The sequence below is a fragment of the Nomascus leucogenys genome, chromosome 9, assembly GCF_006542625.1.
Source record: "Nomascus leucogenys isolate Asia chromosome 9, Asia_NLE_v1, whole genome shotgun sequence".
NCBI lineage: Eukaryota > Metazoa > Chordata > Mammalia > Primates > Hylobatidae > Nomascus > Nomascus leucogenys.
In genome coordinates, this window is record NC_044389.1 from 96,584,047 (window position 1) to 96,608,710 (window position 24,664).

General features: G+C 42.3%; 1 pseudogene; it reads right to left on the bottom strand.

Annotated features, from left to right (window-relative positions):
- Positions 1 to 925: 925 nt before the first annotated feature.
- LOC100582891 lies at positions 926 to 2,152 on the bottom strand (annotated as a pseudogene).
- Positions 2,153 to 24,664: the final 22,512 nt, after the last annotated feature.

A 24,664-nucleotide genomic window follows, 5' to 3' on the forward strand; every position in this document is an offset into this window, starting at 1 on the left:
CATAAACACCAAAAACTGGAAATAATCCAAATATCAATCTACTGGCAAAAGGATACACAAAAACTATTGTTTTTCAATGCTAAATTAGGTAATGTCTGGATATATATTAAAGGCTCCGAAGTTTATTAGATGAACAAGTCTATTCTATCTCGCCTTAAACTGTAATCTTAGTTTTAAAACACTATTGTTTTAGAAAGTAATGTTTGTTATTTTGTTTTTATTTTCTCATTCCAGTGAACTATCAGTTCTCTTCAAGGAAACAGTGAGAAGAAAACAAAGCTGAAGTCCGGCAAATGTGTGAGACTGAAATATCTATTAGGCCAAAAAAGATTGTGAGACAGATTACTCCAGATGAGACAGCCAGTCATTGGCACTAAGCAATTTCAGCTGTGTCCTAGATTCCAAAAGTAAAGTCAATACTGGGAACATTGTTTCTTCAAAAGCCCACAGAAGGTTCTCACACAACCCTCACAATGCATATCTGTTTCCCAATCTTTAGTCAAGAGCTGCATGCAACATATTCTGAGAAAAACAGGCCAATGGCCATTTTAAAAACATTATATGTGAATCACTCAAATTTCCAACATGCCTAGGAAGAAGTCTAAAACTACGTGGTTTACAAGAAATGCTTGTGAAATGTTATCTCGGTCACCCCTAAGTTTTAATGTCATTTTTTTGTGAAGTGTTTTATTGTTTAATGTTTAATGTCTAATTCCTAATTCTTTAATTGTTTTTAGAAGAATCAGATTTTTTTCATGACGTGAAAATTAAGAATTTGCCTACATGGTTGAAAACATTCACAAGAGACTTGATTACTCACATTTATATACACAGAGAAAGTTTGGTGAATTTAAAAAAAATGCTCCTTTACCCATGCAACCCACTCTCAGGGACGCTGAAGGGCTTGTCTATTCCACTGTGGGCTTCAGTTTTCATGAATGTTGAATAGTTTGGCCACTTCTTTGAGATCTTCAAGTTGCTCACCATCCTCAGTGGTCTTCCTTGCTATTGGCATTCAGTTAAAGATGTTCCATATAGCATGATCCCCATGACCACTTTGTCCCTCGGATCAGAAATGTGACCTTTGCCGTAGTCCTCTCCTTGGAGAGGAGCCTTGGAACTGCAGGGGTGCTGGGAGGAAGAGTAATTTCTGAGGCCTCATACTCTGTTTCACTCTCTGATCGGGTAACAGCTCCTGATTGCTCTGTCACAGATTTTGGGTTGTCTTGCACAGCTGCTTTTGCAAAAACACCAACTGTGGGCCAATAGCTTTATACCCAGCATCAGGGCTCAAATCATTCCAGAAAACTGATGCCAGTACGGCTTAGCAGCTCCAGTCATATTTTCTCCAGCCAATCTTCTGCTCACAAAAGCATAATCATGGTGCTCTAACCACCTCCTCCCCAGATTTATATCATAGAAGCATGCAGCATCTCCTGCCACCCAGATGTTTTGGCATGCGTATAGCTCTACATTTACCCAGAAGCCACAAAAATCTGGGTCTATTTCCAGCCCACAGTTCTCGGCCAACTCAGCACTGGGCTTCAGGCTTACGGCTGCTGCTATGTGGTCAGTTTCTACCTTCCCACCATGTTTCAACGTGATGAGTAACTTGCCACTGCTGACTCCAACCGGTTGAACAATAGCAATGGGTATCATCTTAACCCCCTTTCGTCTTTTTCCTTGGTTCAGTTGCAGAGGGATTTGCAGAAGACCTTTCCCATATTTCCTTTCTCAGAAAACAGTTGAATCACTTCTGCGCCCAAGGCTCCAACCCTTTCTGCCAAGAGCACAGGCCAGTTCACCACCAAGCAAGCCCCCACTGATAACCATAACTGACTTGACTTCCATGAAATCTTCTCCAGAGTCCTAGAGTCTCCAGTCTTTCTAGAGAGTGTTGCTCTGCTCTTCACCTCTGATCCAGCCTCATCAGTGTCAGACAGACTTCTTGGAGGACCTCTTGTTGCAATCAAGCAGTTTTCATAGGCTATTTGGGAGCCATCGTTATGTTTCACTGTGTTGCCTCTCACTTTCAGCTATACCATCATCTGCCTGGTGAGGATGGCCACAACACCATTCTCAATGTGAGGCAAGTCCTGGGCAGAGACACAGAAAGAGGTGGCTGGAAATACATGCTTCTCTCTTTTTCCATTCTACTGGCTGAATCACAGTGTTTTGTGACATCTGAGTCATCTGAAAATGACAGTTCTTTTGGAATTTTTGTTTTTCACTTTTATTTTAGGTTCAAGGGTACACGTGCAGGTTTGTTACATAGGTAAATTGGATGTCACAGAGGTTTGGGGTACAGATTATTTCATCACTCAAGTAATAAGCATAGTACCTGATAGTTTTTCGATCCTCACCCTCCTCCCACCCTCCACCTTCAAGTAGGCCCCAGTGTGCATTATTCTCTGCTTTTTGTTCTTATGTACTCAATGTTTAGCTCCCACTTATAAGTGAAAACATGTGGTATTTGGTTTTCTGTTCCTGTGTTAGTTCACTTAGGATAGTGACCTCTAGCTCCATCCATGTTGCTGCAAAGGACACGATTTCATTCTTTTTATGGCTATGTAATACTCCATGGTGTATGTATATGTACCACATTTTCTTTATCCAGTCTACCACTGATGGGCATGTGGGTTGATTCCATAACTTTGCTATTGTGAATAATGCTGCAACGAACATATACATGCATGTGTCTCATGGTGGAATGGTTTATATTCCTTTGGGTATATACTCATTAATAGGATTGCTGGCTTGAATGGTAATTCTGTTTTAAGTTCTTTCAGAAATCACCAAACTGCTTTCCACACTGGCTGAACTAATTTGCACTCCCACCAACAGTGTATAAGCACTCCCTTTCTCAGCAATCTCACCAGCATCTGTTATTTTTTGACTTTTTAATAATAGTCATTCTGACCGGTGTGAGATGGGATCTCATTGTGGTTTTGATTTGCATTTCTCTAATAATTAATGATGTTGAGCATTTTTTCATATGCTTGTTGGCCGTGTCTTCTTTTGAAAAGTGTCTATTCATGTCCTTTACCCATTTTTTCAATGGGGTTGTTTATTGCTTGTAAATTTGTGTAAGTTCCTTATAGATTCTGGATATTAGACCTTTGTTAGATGCTTAGTTTGCAAATATGTTCTTTCAGTAGGCTGTTTACTCTGTTGATAGTTTGTTGTTGTTGTTGTTCCTGTACCATGGTTCTTTTGAAAGAGGAGATTGCATGTATGGCAGCTCAGGATCTTCAGACATAATCAGGACCCCGGCCCCAGGATCCCAAACCCCAGGATCCCGCCACTGCACTCCAGCCTGGGGGACAGAGCGAGACTCCTTCCCAGAAAAAAAAAAGATAAAGGCTGTCACCTGTTGCAGGAGTCTGAATTATGCCAGCTCAGTGGCTGATCTCAGCCACCCACAAAGAGGCACCTTGCCCAGGTAACATCAGCAACTGGGCGGCAGAGAAATGCTCACCATGTCCATAAGAGCATTAGTGCAGCACTGTCATTAGCTCCAGGCTTTAGATTCTTAGAGGACTCCTTCAGGGAGCATTTCAAATCTGACACCCTGACATCAATAAAACAAAGAAGATAAACGGCAGTTTGCATAAAATCGCAAGGACCACCAACCCCACCCCAGACAGAAGGACAAAAGCTAGGTTCGAGCATCCCCTAGAGGATGTGGGGGGTTGAGCTGCAGAGTTCCAGGCTCATTTGTATCTGTCTCTTAGTCTTATAATCTTACATGGCCAGGAGCAATAGAATAATATTTATGGTTACATAGTATTCAGCAAAAAGTAGACAGCTCATTCAGTTATTTACTTTGACTATAAACATGGTAAACGGTTCTCAGAAAATGTCTCTCAAAACGACCTTGGCTTTTAGTCTCCACCAGAAGAACTTCAGATTTCAAAAGGGATAGCATCCAATGTTAAGTTTCCCTTGTCACTTCTTACAATTTCTTATCAGGTTGGTGCAAAAGTAACTGCAGTTTTTGCCATTGACAGTAATGGCACTTCAGGAGGCTGAGGCGGGCGGATCACCTGAGGTCAGGAGTTCGAGACCAGCCTAACCAACGTGGAGAAACCCCATCTCTACTAAATATACAAAATTAGCCAGGCGTGGTGGCGCATGCCCAGCTACTTGGGAGGCTGAGGCAGAAGAATCGCTTGAACCCAGGAGGTGGAGGTTGCAGTGAGCCAAGATCGCACCATTGCACTCCAGCCAGGGCAAAAAGAGCAAGACTCTGACTCAAAAAAAAAAGAGTCACAGGTAATCAACCATATTTTGCCAAGTTGAAAATGTATTTGCTGAGAGCACAAGATAAACAGAATAAGTTAATACTCTAATCCCATCTTAAAAGTCAACTACAGGCCAGGCATGGTGGCTCATGCCTGTAATCCCAGCATTTTGGGAGGGTGAGGCAGGTGGATCATTTGATCCTGGGAGTTCGAGACCAGCCTGGGCAACATGGCGAAACCCTGTCTCTATAAAAAAGTAGCCAGGTGTGGTTGCGTAAACCTGTGGTCCCAGCTACTTGAAAGGCTGAGGTGGGAGGATCACTTGAGCCTGGCAGGTGGAGGCTGCACTAACATAATTGCACCACTGCACTCCAGCCTGGGCAACAACAGCGAGACTTTGTCTCAAAAAGAATAAAAATAAAAAATAAAAACTTAGGACTCCTAATTCAAGCCAACTTAGGATCTCTCCACAAATAAGACAGCAGAGGTTTTTCTAGTGTGGTTAACTTTCTCCTTGTATTTATTGGATAAAATCATACAAGTAAATGCAAGCATAATTCTCTGGATGGAATAATATTTTAGAAATAAAAATGGAGTGTCTCATATTGCCAAAATAATTTGAAATTAATTGTAAATTGCATCCCTGTTCTAAAACATCATGTTTAGAAATATAAATCAACAGAATGACTCTTTTTTTTTTTAATGGCTAAAACCAACAGAAGAGCAACTCAGTTCCATTTTGAGGAGGTAGGATATCATAGGGGTTAAGGATAGTCTTTGAGGTCAGTAGATTTGAGTGGAAATCCTACCTGTCAGAAGCACCTCAAACCATGTGTGTCTTCTTTAACAATTTACTTCTTTCCTTTAAGCTTTACTTTCCTACCAGTAGGAAGACAATATTAATAACCACCTCATAGCAAAGCAAGGCAATTAATCTATATGAACCATACTTCCTCCTGCTGTAAAAATGGACTGTTCATACTGACCTCAGAGGCTTATTGTTCAAACTTCACAAAAAACCTGCTAAAACACATGAAATGTCAATAACTACATAAATATCATAATTAAGTTGCTTCACATTATTTGTGAAACATGGTGGTATATAAATTAAGTAATTAAATATATATAAGTATTAACAACAATTAGTCTGGAGAGTTATCTAGTCAATTCTCACACCAGGGTCTCGGGCTCTTACACTGATTGGAAAACCACATTTGGACATGGCTTGATATACAGGATCTTCGCCTTTATATCACTGAGTGAGCTCGTTGTGGAGACAAATGTCCAACAGGCATAAACAGATAAACTCATTTCCCTTCATGACTGCACAATCTGAATACAGGTGGGCAAGTGAGGTCAAAACGTGGCTGAACCTTGGCACTATTCTTGCCTCATTGGTTTTCAGCCCATGTTTCTTAAGAAAGCAAGCTTCTTTTAGGCCGGGCGCGGTGGCTCACGCTTGTAATTCCAGCACTTTGGGAGACCGAGGCGGGCGGACCACGAGGTCAGGAGATTGAGACCACGGTGAAACCCCATCTCTACTAAAAATACAAAAAATTAGCCGGGCGTGGTGGCGGGCGCCTGTAGTCCCAGCTACTCGGAGAGGCTGAGGCAGGAGAATGACGTGAACCCGGAAGGCGGAGCTTGCAGTGAGCCGAGATCGAGCCACTGCACTCCAGCCTGGGTGACAGAGCGAGACTCCGCCTCAAAAAAAAAAAGAAAGAAAGCTTCTTTTTTATTGCATCATCTCAGCCTCTCAAACCCCAGAGTGCAACATTTCTAGAGATTTCTGCACAACAAGGAGGATTTTTTTTCCACACAAAAGCAATGTCTCAAACTTTTGCTGCTATTGTTCTGACAGACTCCTTATATCTTTTTCTCCTTCAGAGACCAATGCTAAACTCGAAGGTGGCTTATTTAAACATTTTTTACTCACCTTATTAATATCCAGTGGAAATTATCTAGCATTGCCTTTCAAAGAAAATTCTATTAGTGTCGGGCAACAACATGCTCTGCAGTTTAAATGCAACTTTTAAGCATTTCAGAATTGATGCTTAAGTAATCACAGGATTTGCATTTTAAAACTTATGCTAGCATAATGGAGTAAAAGGGAAGCACAATATCTGTGTTCTAGTCCTGATAATCATCACATTATACAAACTTCAGTTTCCTTATCTACAAATGGATTTTTGCCAAGATCTAATGTGCACGCACACACACACACACACACACACACGCACACTCCATATCCTTGGGTCCCGTGGGTCCCATGGGTTCTGCATTCATGGATTCAACCAATTGCAGATCAAAACTATTAAAAAAAAAATTATGCCTGCACTGAACATGTACAGACTTTTACTTGCTTGTCACTGTTCCCTAAACAATGCATGATCATAACTATTTACATTGCATTTGCATTGTATGAGGTATTATAAGTAATCTAGAGATGATTTAAACTATATGTGAAGGGCCCGGTGTGATGACTCAACGCCTGTAATCCCAGCAATTTGGGATGCGGAGGTGGGTGGATCAACTGAGGTCAGGAGTTCAAGACCAGCCTGGCCAACATGGTGAAACCCCGTCTCTACTAAAAATACAAAAATTAGCTGGGTGTGGTGGCAGGAGCTACTCAGGAGGCTGAGGCAGGAGAATAGCTTGAACCTGGGAGGCGGAGGTTACAGTGGGCCAAGATTGTGCCATTGCACTCCAGCCTGGCAACAAGAGTGAAACTCCATCTCCAAAAAAACAAAATAATAAAAATAAAATAAGGTATATGTAAGGAATGTGCATAGGTTATATGCAAATACTAAACCATTTTATATCAAGGACTTGTGTAGCAGCAGATTTTGGTATCTGCACGACATCCTGGAACCAATCCTCACAGATACCAAAGGATGACAATATAACATAAATGTGCTTTTGTATACAAAGGTAAGGTTAAAAGGGGTTTGGTTATCTCCAAAATTTCCAAATTGCTTTTCAAGTACCACAAATTATTTCCCAAGTAGTTATGATAATAATGCATGGGGGAGAAAAAGCCACTTGCAAACATCAGAATTCATGTTTTTAGCACCAATTGCGGTAATTGTGTCTCTGTCCCTGGACCAGGAAATGCAAAGCTGAATTATATACCCACCTACCTTCAAGAAGCTCAGGGCACGTCATAAACATTATCTCTGATATTGCTGTAGATACTGCAAAGGTTTGCAAGGATTGCAAACAAACCATCTATTCCTTAGGTAGCAAGATGAACCATAATAAAGGACTTAAAAACATCTAGAACTTTCACAATATTTCTGCTTGACCTCTCCATTACGGAGCAGTACACATTAATTTCAAGAGGATCTTCCTGTGAATTATCTGGCACACCCTTTTTTCCACCCTCATGATTAATAAAAGGCATTCTGTGGATGTTTTATAGCAGTTCCAAGAAGGAACAACTCATCTGCCCTGTGCCTGAGAGCTGACCGTGAAAGGCCTCAGGACTAGAGAAATGGCCTGGGATCTTCACCTTTTAGCAGGACAACTTCTAGGGAATCCCTTTTTATTCTGTCCACCGTTCATTTTGACCTTCTGCTGCTTTATCCTCCTTACCCTACTCATCGCCTGGGGAGTGGGAAAAGGAATTGTTATGAATTGATTTATGTCTCCCCAAAATTCATATGTGGAAGCCCTAACCCTGTGATGCTATTGTATTTCCAGATAGAGTCTTTTTTTTTTTTTTTTTTGAGACAGAGTCTTGTTCTGTTGCCCAGGCTGGAGTGCAGTGGTGCAATCTCGGCTCACTGCAACCTCCGCCTCCCAGGTTCAATCAACTATCCTGCTTCGGCCTCCTGAGTAGCTAAGATTACAGACATGCACTATGACACCCAGCTAATTTTTGTACTTTTAGTAGAACGGGGTTTCACCATGTTGGCCAGGCTGGTCTCGAACTCCCGACCTTAGGTGATCCGCCTGCCTGGGCCTCCCAAAGTGCTAGGATTACTGGCATGAGCCACCGCACCCAGCCACAAGAGAGAGTCTCTAAAGTGGTAATTAAGGTTAAATATGACCATAAGGGTGTGGCCCGAATCCAGCAGGATTACAAATGCACACAGAAAAGGGCATGTGAGGACACTGTGATAAGGCAGCCATCTGAAGGCTAAGGACGTAGACTTGGGAGAAAGTAAGGTGCTGACACCTTAATCTTGGACTTCCAGCCTCCAGAACTATGAGAAAATAAATGTCTATTGTTTAAGCCACCCAGTCTGTAATATTTTGTCATGGCAGTCTTAGCAGACTAATACAGGGGATTCACTAGGCTTTGGAGTCAAAGTGTTCTTCCGACAGACACAAACAGCTCCTCTGTTTTCAGCCCCAGGCCTGTGCCACCATCTCCATGGAAGCTGATGCCTTCAGTTCCTCTGGGCTGCAGAGCAAGTGGGCAAACTTTGCATTGGTATCCCACAAACCTTAGGCAATTAGCTATTAATATCACCCTTTTCCTCTCTGCTAAATCAATTTCTATTCTTATTTCTTGTGATTTATAGCTAATGGCACCTCTTAATGCCATCAAAAGTGAAATTCTACCCGTAATCCCAGCTACTTGGGAGGCTGAGGCAGGAGAATGGCTTGAAACCTGGAGGCAGAGGTTGCAGTGAGCTAAGATTGTGCCACCGCACTCCAGCTTGGGCAAAAGAGCAAGACTCCATCTCAAAAAACAGTAAGTAATAAGTAGTAAAGTTCCATGTCACCAAACTGAAGCTAAGTTATACATCTGAACTTTCAAGAAATCAGGAGAGACAGAAAATAGCAACATCTCCAAATAAGCCAGTTTTAGTTGGCATGACAAGGAAGTCCCCTCTGCTTTAACCTTTACAAGAAAAGTAACTTTGAAACTATCAATCAGCATTTCGTTTTCTGTTTCTGCTTTCTTCAGCTCTTTTCTGTCTATAAAACCAAACACATCTGCTCAGCTCTTTGAAACACTCATTCTATTTTACAGAATAAAGGGTTGCCTGATTCCGGAATCGCAAATAAAGCCGACTAAGATTTTTAAACTAAACTTGCTGGCCAGGCGCGGTGGCTCAAGCCTGTAATTCCAGCACTTTGGGAGGCTGCGGTGGGCAGATCATGAGTTCAGGAGATCATGACTATCCTGGCTAACCGGTGAAACCCCGTCTCTACTAAAAATACAAAAAATTAACCAGGGGTGGTGGTGCACGCCTGTAGTCCCAGCTACTCAGGAGGCTGAGGCAAGAGAATTGCTTGAACCTGGGAGGCGGAGGTTGCAGTGAGCCGAGATCACGCCACAGCACTCTAGCCTGGATGACACAGCAAAACTCTGTCTCAAAAAAATAAAATAAACTTGCTATGATTTTGTCTTTTGCCACTTCTGGCGACCCCGAAGGGACCCAGAGTACACTGCTGATCACCCCCCAAGACCCTTTGAGGAATGAATGCAGGAGAAGCACCACTGACCCCTTTTCAGGTTTCCTGTCGTTCTCATGGTGCCCTGAGAGTCGTAAGTAAGTTTCTCTCAAGTCAGACTCTGCTCTTTTTCATTGCGCTCCTGGGTTTTTGGCTGTCAAATCCAGAGTTAGTTTGTGCTATGAGAAGGCACTTGGCCTTTGGGTTTGTGGTGGCTAACAAGTAACTGGTAAGAGCTGCATCTTTCTGCTCCCACTTTGGAGATGTCTTAGTTAAAGTCATAGAGGCTTATTTGTTTTGGTCTTAAGTCAAGCCCCCAAGAATATGGCCAGACAGAAATGTGGGTGCACCCCATGCACAGCTAGTGTATTGACTGCTGCCAGCTCTCAAGGAATTGTCTAAGTCTTCCTTTCTTTTGGCTATCTTTGGGAGAAGCTCTGGATCATGAAAGAGCTACAGTTTTAAAGGTAACTGACAGCAGTTGCAATAAATGGTAGTTATTGTAGGAGGCATGAACTCCTCAAAAATCTTAGGTATTTGGGTTTCTGTCCTCTTCTTTTCTTTTTCTTGAATGCCTCAGTAAGGGAGGCCTCAGGGGATTGACTGGGTCAGACAAAACTGGGTAAGTATTGGCTAAATTGGTCAAGGGGATCTCAGAGCCAAAGCTACAACCTGACTGGTGGGCATAGTTTGAGAACTTAAAAGATATTACAGCTGTGTCTGGGTGCAGTGGCTCATGCCTGTAATCCCAGGACTTCAGGAGGCCGAGGCAGTCAGGAGTTTGAAACCAGCCTGGCCAACATAGGAAACCCTATCTCTACTAAAAATACAAAAATTAGCCTAGTGTGGTGGCGCACACCTGTAATCCCAGCTACTCAGGAGGCTGAAGCAGAAGAATCACTTGTACCTGGGATTCGGAGGTTGCTGTGAACCAAGATCGTGCCACTGCACTCCAGCCTGGGTGACAGAGCATGACTCTGTCTCTCAAAAAAAATAAAGCTATTACAGTGCTCACCACTAAAAAATAAGACTTCCGTGAAAAAATAAGCTGGTAACAGAATGGGCTAGCTGACATTAGGTTGCTCACCAGCTTCAAGGATATTTTCATGCAGTGAGGTACTCCATGAAAGCATTACACAACACAAGCCCACGGTGCTTTCTTCAGGCTTTAATCTTGGCTCTAAGAGAGCCAAGATTCAACCTAAAAATTTCATCTTTAATTTCTAAAGACCTGAATACCCCATAGGCCTACCTTTTAGATGTGTAAATATTAGCTCCCAGAAGCTGCTTACAAAAATGGCAAAATCGCACTACAGATAATTTAGAATTATGATGGCCATAATGTGGAATATTCCAGATGAACCACACTGCACTTTAAGAAATGCATTTAAAAATGAGAGTCTCTCATAGGGGGCCTACCAAGTATTGTCTATTGATGTGTAGACTCTTCCGAAAATGAATTTTAAAATGTTTATGCTTTTTTAAATAGACTCCTTACAAAGGCAAATGGAAAGCTTAAGTGACTAACTGATGAGAAAAACTGAATCTGCTAACCTTTTCATGTAGTTATTCTCCCTTCCCTAAGGCAAAAAGAAAGTGAGATAAAGTATTTATAAAGGTCAGGGTGGATCTGCTGCTTGTTCAGAACTATCCATCCTGAGTTCATGTGTAGAAAATGCTTTTTTTGCCCCATATGTTAATGGACTCCACCCTGAACTCAGTAAATTCAGTTGAGAAGCAAGCATTGGCCAAGCACAGTGGCTCATGCCTGTAATCCCAGCACTTTGGGAGGCCAAGACAGGCAGATCACCTGAGGTCAGGAGTTCCAGACCAGCCTGGTCAACATGGTGAAACCCTGTCTCTACTAAAAATACAAAAATTAGCCAAGCGTGGTGGCATGCGCCTATAATCCCAGCTACTCAGGAGACTGAGGCAGGATAATTGCTTGAACCCAGGAGGTGGAGGTTGCAGTGAGCCAAGATCGTGCCACTGCACTCCAGCCTGGGCAATAGAGCAAGACTCCACCCTAAAAAAAAAAAAAAGAAAGAAACTAACTCAAATGCTTTTTAAGTTCACATGACTTCAGTAAAATTTGGTAAATAAGAATATTGTTGGTTTTATTAAAATGGGATAGGGAGAGGGTGAAGATGGTTAATGGGTAGAAAAAAAGTAGAAAGAATAAGACCAACTATTTGATAGCACAACAGGTTGACTATAGCCAATAATAACAACTACATATTTCAAAATATCTTAAAGAGTGTAATTGGATTGTTTGTAACTCAAAGGATAAAAGCTTTATGAGGGATAGATATCTCAGTCTCCATGATGTGCTTATTTCACATTCCATGCCTGTATCAAAACATCTCACATACCCCTTAAATAAATATACCTACTATGTACCCACCAAAATAAAAATAGAAAACAAAAAAATGAAAACAGGCATGTCTTCAGTATTACCAGCATTAAATATAATGCAGAAACAATCTTTATTTCTATTAGATCATGAAGATCATAAAATTATGAGTTTGACCTAAGAATAAATGTGCAAGTGAGAGGACAGCGCAGTGTCCATTACTTTGTGTATATCAAGCACAGAAGCAAAATAAGGACCCGTAAATTTAATTTTTAAGGCTTTTCTTTAAGGATACTTGCCCAATATGCACGTGCTATGAGACAGCTCATGGGAAAATAGCTTGAGATGATGGCTAAGTCTGTCAAATGTCTCAATTTTTATGAATAATCTAAGTGTAATTGTTAAGGACAAAGGAAATAAACGTGAGATAAAACTTTATAAATGAACTTGTCATAGTTATCAAAATCTTTTTCAGCAACTTGAAATCTTAATCTCATGTAATATTAATAGATATTCATAAAATATCTGAGTCTTTTCTAAGTTAAAATATTAACATTAATTGCTGAACATATGTTTAAACTATATACACTTTGGCATCTTGTTTTTATATGGTATAAAGAAGCTAATTATATTTGAGTCTGTTGGTAAACATGAAAAAATTGTTCCATGAGGAAGCACATGTTTTTGGAAGTTATAAAATGTATATTCATAAAATGTTGATATATGACAGTTCAAAATTGCTTTTTCCCTAGGTTTTCATTAGAAATTAAGGTTGTTAAGAGTCAAAAATTCTAATCAACATATGGTAATTAAAACTAGAAATAAAAAAGAAACACTTCACATGGTAAGGAAAGTAAGACATGTTTCTGGTAAGTGAAGCTACGTGGTATGGAAGATGTGCTCTGGCTAAGAGAAAAAGTGAGTAATTTTTGTTTGGAAGTAGAATAACTGGTTTGTCCAAAAGGAGAAAGAGGGAATGTATAGGACAAAGGACTGAAGAAATATAAGAAAGTTATAGGTTTGTGGAAGATATATCTTACGAAAGAAATTTTATGTGTAATCAAGTTGCCTAAAATTATAGAATTACTTAAAAGCAACTCGTGCGCTTAAGCATTCCTCCTGCCTCAGCCTCCCGAATAGCTGGAACTACAGACGTGAGCCACCACCCCAGCTCTTATTTTTCAAAATACTTGAACACTTTGTCTGCTTGATTCCAAATATGATTAATAAAATTTCAGACTTGAGGGGAACAATCAGAGAAGAAGTCCACGAAGTTCACTCAGATATTTTTCAGGCACAACTGGAACCATTAGAGGGTGCTGTAACAGATTAAGTAAATCGTGACTCTGACGCACAAGAAAATTCATCCACTGGTAGCCTTAAATATAAAATAATTTACTCAGCTTCCTAAAATGAATAAATCATTCCCAGCCTAAACACAAAGAAAATGACTATTTATAGGATGTCATGTCTTGAGATATTTTAAATATAGGTTTTTTTTTTTTTTGGAGACAGGGTCTCACTCTGTCTCGCAGGCTGGAGTGCAGTGGTGCAATCATGGCTCACTGCAGCTTTTACCGCCTGGGCTCAAGCCATCCTCCTGCCTCAGCCTCCCAAGCATTCAGGACTACAGGAGCATGCCACCACATTCAGCCCTTTTTTTTTTTTTTAACTTTTTCTGAGATGGGGTCTTGCTCTGTTGCCCAGGCTGGTGTCAAACTCCTGGGCTCAAGTGATCCTCCTGCCTCAGCCTCCCAAAGCACTGAGATTACAGCCATGAGTCGCCATGCCCAGCTGGTTTTTATCTTTATGTAGAATTCTGATATTTCTTAATGGATCCTGAATCACCCTTAATATTCTTATTTTTAAATTTGACAATTTAAATTTAGTCACATTTTAATAGAGATCTGAGTCAGTAGGTGTCCCACCTTGTCCCACCTGTGTGTGGAGATAAAGCACTTTCCACATAAAGCTGCCCAGAAAGCCAGGCGCGGTGGCTCACGCCAGTAATCCCAGCACTTCGGGAGGCCAAGGCGGGTGGATCACCTGAGGTCAGGAGTTTGAGACCAGCCTGGCCAACATGGCAAAACCCCATCTCTACTAAAAATACAAAAAGTAGCCGGGCGTGGTGGCACATGCCTGTATTCTCAGCTACATGGGAGGCTGAGGCAGGGGAATCCCTTGAACCCAGGAGGCAGATATTGCAGGTAAGCTGAGATCGTACCACTGCACTCCAGACTGGATGACAGAGCAAGACTCTGTCTCAAAATAAATAAATAAATAAATAAAAATAAAGCTGCCCATATATCTAGCCACATTGATAATGGTGTTAGGAAGAACAATCTCAGATTTGACAAAGTTCTCCTAAAGCTATCCAAAATATTATGACTGATAAATGGTTGTATAGAATTATCAAATTTGTAATGTGTAAATAAATTACCTCAGGTTTTCTCAGAATAAAATGTTCTAAAGTTGGCTGGGCGCAATAGCTCACACCCATAATCCCAGAACTTTAGTAGGCTGAGGTGGGAGGATCACTTGAGGTCAGGAATTCGAGACCAGTCTGGGTAACATACTGAGACCCCCATCTCTACATTTTTTTTTTTTTTTTGAGACAGAGTCTCGCTCTGTCGCCCATACTAGAGTGCAGTGGCATGACCTCGGCTCACTGCACCTCTGCCTCCTGGGTTCAAGCGATTCTCCTGCCTTAGCCTCCCAAGTAGCTGGGATTACAAATGAGCGCCACCATATCTGGCTAATTTTTGTATTTTTAGTAGAGACAGGGTTTCACCACGTTGTCCAGGATGGTCGCGAACTCCTGATCCCAAGCAATCCACCTGCCTCAGCCTCCCAAAGTGCTGGGATTACAGGCATGAGCCACCGCGCCCAGCCCAGAAAAATATTTTTAATTGAAAAAAAAAAAAGTTCTAAGAAGGTAAGACTATGACTAAGAATGCCATATTTTAAACTGAAATTTTCATTTTAAAAATGCATAGAAGAACTAGAGTTGTGTGATACAATAATTATTCAGCATGTGATAAAGTGGGCCTTTCATTCTGGAATTCTGGCTATCAATTTCTTCTGTACGCCCATGCTCATGAGCACACACACACACACACACACACACACACACACACACACATCATATTCTCTCACTCCTTTCTGTCTCTTTTTTTCTGTGTCTCCCAGAGAAAAGAAGCAGGGTTAATAAGCAATAGGTTTGGTGTCTGCTCGAACTTAATACCTGGAAAGTAAGTACTGGGGATTATTCTCACATTGGCCATACATGATCTGGGGAAGAACAGTGAAAACAGCAAAAGTTCTCAGAGAAATGAATACAGGAAAGTAGGAAAGTTATGTCCTTGGAAATCAGAGTGTTCAGCTTTGTGAAGACATTTCTAAACTTTCAACTTTCTGGAATGCTTTCTGGGTTCTGCAAGGAGTAAGTAGCTAAAGTGATGCGAAGAATGTCAAGGTGATGCAGGCGCTTGAGAATAAGAAGGTGACAAAATCTTGATGCCTGAAGATCAGCAAAAGACAAGTAGCGATGGAGTAGCAAAGCACAGTAAAGCCTCACTGCAGATTCATTGATTCAGGGAGCCAAGGCAAGCAGTGCTATTTTAGACAGCGCCATGAGGGCAGCCTGGCAGATCTGTGCTGATAGGGCACCCTCAAGGCTTGCTGGAATGGAGGGAGTTTGAGTGACAGTTGGCTTCTCAATGTAAGTTCTTTCTTATCAGATAATAATATGGATGAACAGCCCAAAAGGTCTCCGCAGAGAGAACCTGCAGTGTACATTTGAAACATTCGCATTGGTACATCAGAGCCCCTCTGCAGTAAGAAGGGCCATCTGAGAATGTGAGCTGAGGAAATTAAAAAAGAAAAGAGTGGTATAAAGGATTTTCAGCTTCTGCTGACTCAGATTAATGGAATTGGCTCTCTTTTTTCTATTTTAAGTAGGTCACATTTAATATAAACTCATTGTTTTATATATAAAAAACATATATATTTAAAATATATATTAATACATATAAATATATATATTTAAAATGCCCATAAAATTCAAAAAGAAAAATTCTCTAAACATTCAAATTGACCCTCAGGTTACACAGCTCTCAGAAAAGAAAAAGTGTGCTTTTCTTATCTGTTATTGAATTAGGTGTGCTGTTTTCCTGTCTTATCTTTCCAGGATAGGTAAAGGATAATAACAAGCTGTATTTATGAAATCTGATCTGCCCAGTGCCTAGGCAGCTCCCTGGAAGAAGAGGCACGGACTGTTTTCAGGCTTACATGAAAATATTTATTTAAAGACTCCCTAAAGATTTTTAAAGCTAACGTATCATCTGCAAATACCAAACACATGAACTGAATTTAAGGAGCCACAAGGCATCTTGATACTTCTGATGTCAGGCTAGAACAATTCATTCTACCCAATAAATCAACATTTTTGAGCCCAAAGCCCTAAGATAATAAGCACCCCATGTTTTATAAAGAATTCCCAATAAACACTTGAGTTTTCACCAAACAATATTTCACAAAAATAGTTGTTCAATCATTCTCAATTGCAACAATAATTGAAGTTACAAGCCCCCTGAAACCATTTATTACCAAGCCATTATGTACCCACCATAAAATGCAGATTCACAAACGTTTTGTGCTTACAGTGAATTTTGAATCTGCTGACTTTTCTTAGAGATGGGTAAGAATAAAAACGTTTTTTTCTCTGCTTACAGTGGCAAAAAAGAACAGGGAGAAATAACACATTTTCAAAAGTACTTCCATCACACTTTCAGCTCCTAATAAAAGCATCTGCCCACAAAGATGACATTTTCTCTTTGTTTCTTCCCTTTAAATTGTTTGCTATCACATTGTCAATCAAAAGCAAATTTACACACTAGACAGATGCAAAGCATAGCCTTTTCCATAGTAGTTTTGAAGACAGTGAGTCATTCATCTATCAGCCAAAGCCTACACAGTCTCATTGATTCTGCAACAGGAATGCTCTTTTCAGAGTTACTGAAAGTCATAGCTACTTTCAGCCTAACAAGTTGAAGCCTTCTCCTAGGCTACGAATTTACTACGCTATAGAAAGTTTTTTTAGTACCAATTTTGTCCCTTTGGTGGATCTAGGATTCTTCTTGATTGCTGCTACCTAAGACAGAAGTGGAAGAGTTTTCTCCTGAAAAGTGTACCATTGGGCAGGGCATGGTGGATCACGCCTGCAATCCCAGAGCTTATGGAGGCCGAGGCAGGATGATCACTTGAGCCCAAGAGTTCAAGACCAGCCTGGACAACATAGTGAGATCCCATCACTACAAAAATGATAATAGTAATAAATACCCAGGTATAGTGACACATGTCTGTAGTTCCAGCTACTCAGGAGGCCACAGTGGGAGGATCACTTGAGGCCAAGAGGTCAAGGCTACAGTAAGCCAGCCTGGGCAACAGAGCAAGACCCAATCTCCAAAAATAAAAATAAAAGCATAGCACTGGACAAAGCTATCCAACAGAGTATCTTCCCTTTTAAAACTCACAGACCCCGTTGAAAATCCAAGAAAAAGTTATGACTAATTTTCCCAGAAATAAATACACATAAGGGATCATCGTAAACATGTGTGATAGTATCTTCCCTTTTAAAACTCACAGACCCCTTTGAAAATCCAAGAAAAAGTTATGACTAATTTTCCCAGAAATAAATACACATAAGGGATCATCGTAAACATGTGTGATATGTGGGTTTCAGGATTTCACATATTCCTGGAGTTTACTCATGGAATCCAGGTTAAAACTCCTGCCCACGGGTTTTGAAATAGGTTCACCTGCCCAGGGAGGTAATTGTCTGTCATTTCTTTGCTGCTTGCATCTGCACAGTGGCTCAAGAAGGTGAACAGTGTACAGAAAACATTTGACTCTATCGACTGGTTTCAAATGGCTGGAGTTTCATTTCCCTGCTATCAGTCTCCTTACACTACACTCCATTTCCCCTCCTTAATTATCATTAAGGACAAAGCATGAGATAGCACCTTCCTCCTTTCACACACAATCTTACCTTCCTTCTCAGAACCTAATTTCCCCTTACCAGGAAGGCCACACACACAGGCAGACTCATTCTCTAACATGCTATCAGTTGCTGCATCCTCCACTTTTTCTTTCGTGGAAAACTTGCCCTTACTGAGTATTTACCGCTAGTTAAATACACAGATTGGCTCACACCTATAATCCCAGCACTTTGGGAGATCAAGGCAGGTGGATGACCCGAGCTCAGGAGTTCGAGACCAGCCTGGACAACATGGAGAAACCTCGTCTCTACTAAAAATACAAAAATTAGCCAGGTTTGGTGGTGCACCTGTAATCCCAGCTACTCGGGAGGCTGAAGCAGGAGAATCACTTGAACCTGGGAGGCAGAGGTTGCAGTGAGCTGAGATCACTCCACTGCACTCCAGCTTGGGCAACAAGAGCAAAACTCCACCTCAAAATAAATAAATAAATAAACAAACAAACAAACAAACAAATAAATACACAGATTGGCTTTCTCACTGTGTGCCTCACATCGTGCAGTTTTCCTGGTATATCCAGAGAGTATCAAAGGGTCAACGCGAGACTCTCTGTCAAGGTCCTTTCAGGTCGCAGGCCTATCTCCAGGCCTTGGCAATGAGAACAAGCATATTCTTGGCTAATCTAGGCCAGGCATGGTGGCTCATGCCTGTAATCCCAGCACTTTGGGAGGCTTAGGTGGATGAATCACTTGAGCTCAGGAGTTCTCGACCAGCTTGGGCAACATGGCAAAACCCCATCTCTATAAAAAATACAAAAGTTAGCCAGCCATGGTGGAATGTGTCTATAGTACCAGCTACTCTGGAGGCTGAGATGGAAGGATGGCTTGAGCCCAGGAGGCAGAGGTTGCAGTGAGCCAAGATCATGCCACTGCACTGCAGCCTGGGCGACCAGACCCTGTCTCAAAAAAAAAAAAAAAAAAAAAAACAATTTTCTTGTCTAATCTCTATACACCTCCATCCTACAAAATCAGTTGAATTCCCTCCTTAGCCCCCTTTTGTAATTTTTATTGTCTGTTTAATTAACCCAATAAAAACAGACTTTTAATACATTAGTATGATTTTTTTAGACGCAAAGGCTTACTCTTACTAAGTGAAAGTCAAGATGTGCCTGATCTCCTGATCGTTGATAACAGTGATGGGGTTCAGGACAGGCTACCCTAAAATATAGCACCTTGGCATATTGAAGAAAACAGTAGGAGCAGAAAGTTTGCTCTGACCTTTTATAACCTTTTCCTAAAGCAGGTCATAAAACCTAGGAAAGATTTTCTGACCTTTCCCTGAAGCAGTTCATGAGACCCTCATATGACTGTCAGAGAATAATAATTTTAAAAAAGACCCTCAGTCAGGCACAGCGGCTCACACCAGTAATCCCAGCAGTTTGGGAGGCTGAGGCGGATGGATCACCTGAGGTCAGGAGTTTGAGACCAGCCTGGCCAACATAGTGAAACCTCATCTCTACTAAAAATACGAAAATTAGCCGGGCATGGTAGTGGGCACCTGTAATCTCAGCTACTTGGGAGAATTGCTTGAACCCAGGAGGCGGAGGTTGCATTGAGCCGACACGGTACCACTGCACTCTGGCCTGGGCAACAGAGTGAGACTCCATCTCAAAAAAAAAAAAAAAAACCCTCTTATGAGACAGACCTTCCCTATATCTGGAGGAAAAAACATCCTTATCTCTGAAGATAAAAGGACAGAGAGAGGGATCTGAATGACTCAGCCTTGCTAAGCCTCCTGTCTATTGCCATTAGATCATACCCCCGTCGTCCAATCATAATTCTCCATGACTGTCCACTCTTCATCAAACTTAGCATAAAAATATGCAAGTTTCACCTCTCCTTCCTGTCTTTATTGCTTTATGAAGGCTCTCATGTCACATACAACTAATAGTCAATAAATGTGTATGCTTTTCTCTTATTAATCTGTTAGTTTTCCTTTCAGACCCAGCCAGGGACCCTGGGTCAAGGAAAATGTTTTCCTCCCCTACACTAATTTCCCAAACCATGGATACAAAGTAGTTGAAACACATCTAGTTTAATGGCGCACAGTATTTGTGGGCTGTCAATTAACCAACCAAAAAGAAATAATTTGCTCATTTAAAAAATGTTTATGAAAGCCAGGTGTGCTCACTCCTGCCTGTAATCCCAGCACTTTAGGAGGCTGAGGTCTCACTCTTATCACCCAGGCTGGAGTGCAGTGGCACAATCATAGCTCACTGCAGCCTCAAACTCCTGGGCTTAAGTGATCCTCCTGCCCCACCCTCCCAAGAGCTGAAACTACAAGCATGTGCCACCACACCTGGCTAATTTTAGGATTTTTTTTCAGAGATGGAGTCTTGCTGTTTCCCAGGCTGGTCTCAAACTCCCAGCCTCTAGCAATCCTCCCACCTCTGCCTCCTAAAGTGCTGGGATAACAGGTATGAGCCACTGCACTCAACTTCTGATGGCTATTAATGTTTAAGATATTTCTCTGTCCTGATAACCACAGCATTTGGAACCCCAAGTTATGATGCAAAGTCATAATTATTATTCTAATGGGAGAAATTTTGAACACCACTGAAAATTCTAGAAGCACAGTGATGTGGGCAGGTCCCAGGCACTGCACAGATCCCACCAAAGAAGTCCCACCCATCTCCCCACATGGAAAGTTATCTCTGTCAATCACCATCTTCATCACTATTATTCACACACACAAAAGATGTTCCATATTTTTCAATGTGGACTACCTAAAGTAGAATCAACCATGCAGCAAATACCACCACCTTCTTCTTCGACATAAGTTTAAAAGGTGCTGCTTTGAAATGTAATGACTCCTTCTTCTCATCTTCTTCTTTTCCGAAGATCCTCTTTCTAAAATCTCAATTCTTACTATGCCAAACAGCAGACAGTTCATATTCAGCACGGTAAACTTTTTAAGCTAATTTACTAGCAATTTTCAGCATTAAGATTTGACAGGCCCAGATTTTTAAAAATTCAATTTCTGTCTCTGATATATAAGGAAAATCAAAATATGGTGAGACATTGGCCTTGTCATTGCTTAATGAATACCGCACAAAAGGAATATCCTGATGTATTTTTTTCTCAGTAATAGGCCCACTCTCCTTTTTTGTATTAATCCATTCTGCATGATGACCTAGAAATTGCAGATTAAGGCTTTCGAGTATCTGTACTCATTTTCCAACCTGTTCTATTTGGTGATGTGTTCCTTACAGACATTGAGCAGTTGTCACTTATCCTGGCATTTCACCAGCTCCCTGCAAACAAGTTATCTGCTGACATGCCGATCTACTATGTAACATAAGAGAACCGCAAGCTTGTATTTCAATGAGTCATAAAAAGTTTTAGAAAGTCCAGCAAAGCGTAGTGAGCAAAGAAAAACTTAATTTGTTCAAGTGATACTGACTCAGACAAACATGCTAACTTGCCAACTCCACCAAGATCTGGTTTTCAGAACAGGATTTAGTGGCTATGTCACCTGTACTCAACTTTGGACTTCTAAGCCACGTTTGTGACTGTAGATTGTCAAAGGCCTTCAGAGCCAGTGTCAAGATTGGTTTAATGACAGTGAGGAGCATTCAGACAGGAAGGTATGGTGAGAAATCATTCATTTTTTTCAGCTTCATAGCACAAATGAGGGAGTTTGGAGTTTTTCAGGGGGGTGGTTAGGGGTTATTTTGAGACAATGTCTCACTCTGTCCCCCAGGCTGGAGTACAGTGATGCAATCTCAGCTCAGTGCAATCTCCACCTCCCAGGCTCAAGCAATCTTCCCAACTCAACCTCCCAAGTAGCCAAAACTACAGGTGCACGCCACCCCACCCGGCTAATTTTTGTATTTTTTACAGCGATGGGGTTTTGCCATGTTGCCCAGGCTGGTCTCGAATCCCTAGGCTCAAGCAATCTACTTACCTCAGCCTCCCAAAGTGCTGGGATTACAGGCATGAGCCACCAATGCCCAGCCAAGTTTGGGTTTTAAATTCAAGGAAAACCAAAAGAAAGTCTGAAGCAGAGGGTGGCATAATCCTATTTGTGTTCTTATATCACACAAACAGATCTTCTACTGGGAAGGGAGGCTGTTGCCTCCTACCCAGGAGCAGCTGAGAAGACACACCAGGCAGGTAGCAGAGTTGGTCCTAACCAGGATGTCCAAGTGCAGGTCTGGGATAGTCAGTGAGATCACAAAAGGGGTCAATGCGGGGTCGGCTTGGGATGAAAGGCTTTCTTCTGCTCACCATGAAGTGATCTCAGAAGTCACCAATCATATGACAATTATATTTTGGTCTGAAGTAAACCCTTTGCAGCACCTCTGAAGCACCACCTGCCTTGCTAAGTGAGCGTGTCTTAGGGGCAGGCTAACAGGAGAAACCCTGGGACTCCAGATTTAAGATCTAATGAACATTTGCCTCAGAAGCCTTCCTGTAAAAGACAGATTCAGTGGGTGGCTTTCAGCGCCCAAGACTGAATTCCAAGATAGCCGTGTGGTCCCATCTTGATTCCCATCTGTGAAACCTGCTTCTTAAAAATAAGTTGCTCCTCTCCTTTCCCTTTCCTGTGGGGACAGCAGGACTGAGGCCATTGGAGGGAAGAAGGCAGGAGGTGCCAAAATGGTGAGCTGTGATTACAGAGTGTGGTCAGGAGACTGGGATTACAGAGGGGCATGTGTAAGCAAATTGATATATTTTATATATCAATACATTTTATATATCAAATATATATTTGTCTGTTCTTATCAGACTGCCCAGCTATTTAGGTCATAAGTCAAATGCTTAAAGAGCCCCTGAGCTAACTAGAATTGTGATACACTGTCGGCTACAACAAAATGCAGCAAGACAACCCTAAAATAAAAACATCCAAAGCCCCAACCCAACAACCCATAGGCAATGTCCGGGAAGACTGTGACCCCATAGTACTCAGCCTATGAGGAACCAGTGGAGGGGCCTGAGGGGATAAATTGCTTGTTGTAACTGTGCTGGGTGTGCCTACCCATCAGACACCCGATCTTGCAAGACCTTCATTAAAAGTCTCACTGTTGCTGTGCTTCAGGTCTCTGAGTCCATTCTTTGGGTTTGGACAGGTGAGTTTGTTTCTCACAGGGTGACTGGTATAAATTCATGGCTTGTAATTTAGAGAGACAGATGGAGACAGGTGTATCGTAATCCCCCTTAGCCACCACGATTTTTATTTCCAAACTTTCAGTTATCTGCGGTCAACCACAGTGCTGGAAAACAGGTGTGTACAGAGGGAGGGAGAGGGGGTCAACCACAGTGGGAAAACAGGTGTGTACAGAGGGAGGGGGAGGGGGAAGGGGAGGGGGACGGGGAAGGGGAGGGGGAGAGAGAGATACCACATTCACATAACTTTGAGGGGGGTTGGTTGTTGTTTTTGGTTTTTAAATTGCAACACCTGGGAACAGCGGCTCAAACCTGTAATCCCAGCACTTTCGGATGCCGAGGCCCGCAGATCACTTGAGGTCAGGAGTTCAAGACCATCATGGCTCATATGGTAAAACCCCATCTCTACTTGAAAATACAATTAGCCAGGCGTGGTGGCACGGGCCTGTAATCCCAGCTACTTGGGAGGCTGAGGTAGGAGAATCACTTGGACCGGGAGGGCGGAGGTTGCAGTGAGCTCATATCTGTGCCACTGCACTCCAGCCTGGGCGACAGAGTAAGACTCCAACTCAAAAACTAAAATTAAATTAAAATAAATGGCAACACCTGAAATGCCTAATAACATAATAAGGAAATGTGTTCCCCCACTATTTCTGAGAAGAGCAAACATTTATAGTAGCTTCAGGACGCGTAAAGTGATGAAGTCGAGCTAGAAACAGGGATGGCTCCATCCTTTTTTGAGCTTTCTCTCATTGACTCGGGGAGAAGGAGGCCGCTCTGTGTATTTAGCTGAATTCCCGCGGAAACAGTGTGAAGAGAAAAATGGGGCTGCAGGGCGTAACTCCATCTGTCCAAGGCGGGGAGGCTCAGACTTGGGGCTTCTGTGTTGGAAGTGAACACCAGTGTGACACACCATGCTGCCCGGGCAGGGGTCAGCGTCCCCGGGCTGCAGGAAGGTGGGAGGTGGCAGTCCTGACTGGTGGCATACCCTTGCCCCGGGCCCTACTGCAGGGGAGACCCACCAGCCACAGCAGGAGCTTCCCGGGGGTCCCCTCCCTGAGGAGGGCAACGTTTGGGGTCGCTGTGGGGCCAGGTATACCTGCCCTTCCTCCGCGACCACCCCTCCAAACCCGCCTGCACGCCCGGGTAGGGGACCTGACTCCTGAGGCTAAGGCACCCGGGGCGAGCGCTATCCTCTGCGGGCCACTCACCAGGCTGAGGAGTCCTCTCAGTGCTTCTTTAGACCCCGGGGTTAAGAGCGGCTGAGGAAGGCGCGCGGTGGCGGCGCCGCCGCCAGGCACGTAGAGGGGAAGCCGTGAGGTTTCCCGCGCAGCCGCAGAGAAGGAGGCCGAGCCAGACGGGCAACGCACATCAGTTTCATTACCATATATTGTTACCATTGTCCTGTTTTATGATTAGTTATTGTTGTTCATCTCTAATTTAATTGTGTCTCATATATATAAATTAAACTTTATCATAATCATGTATATATAG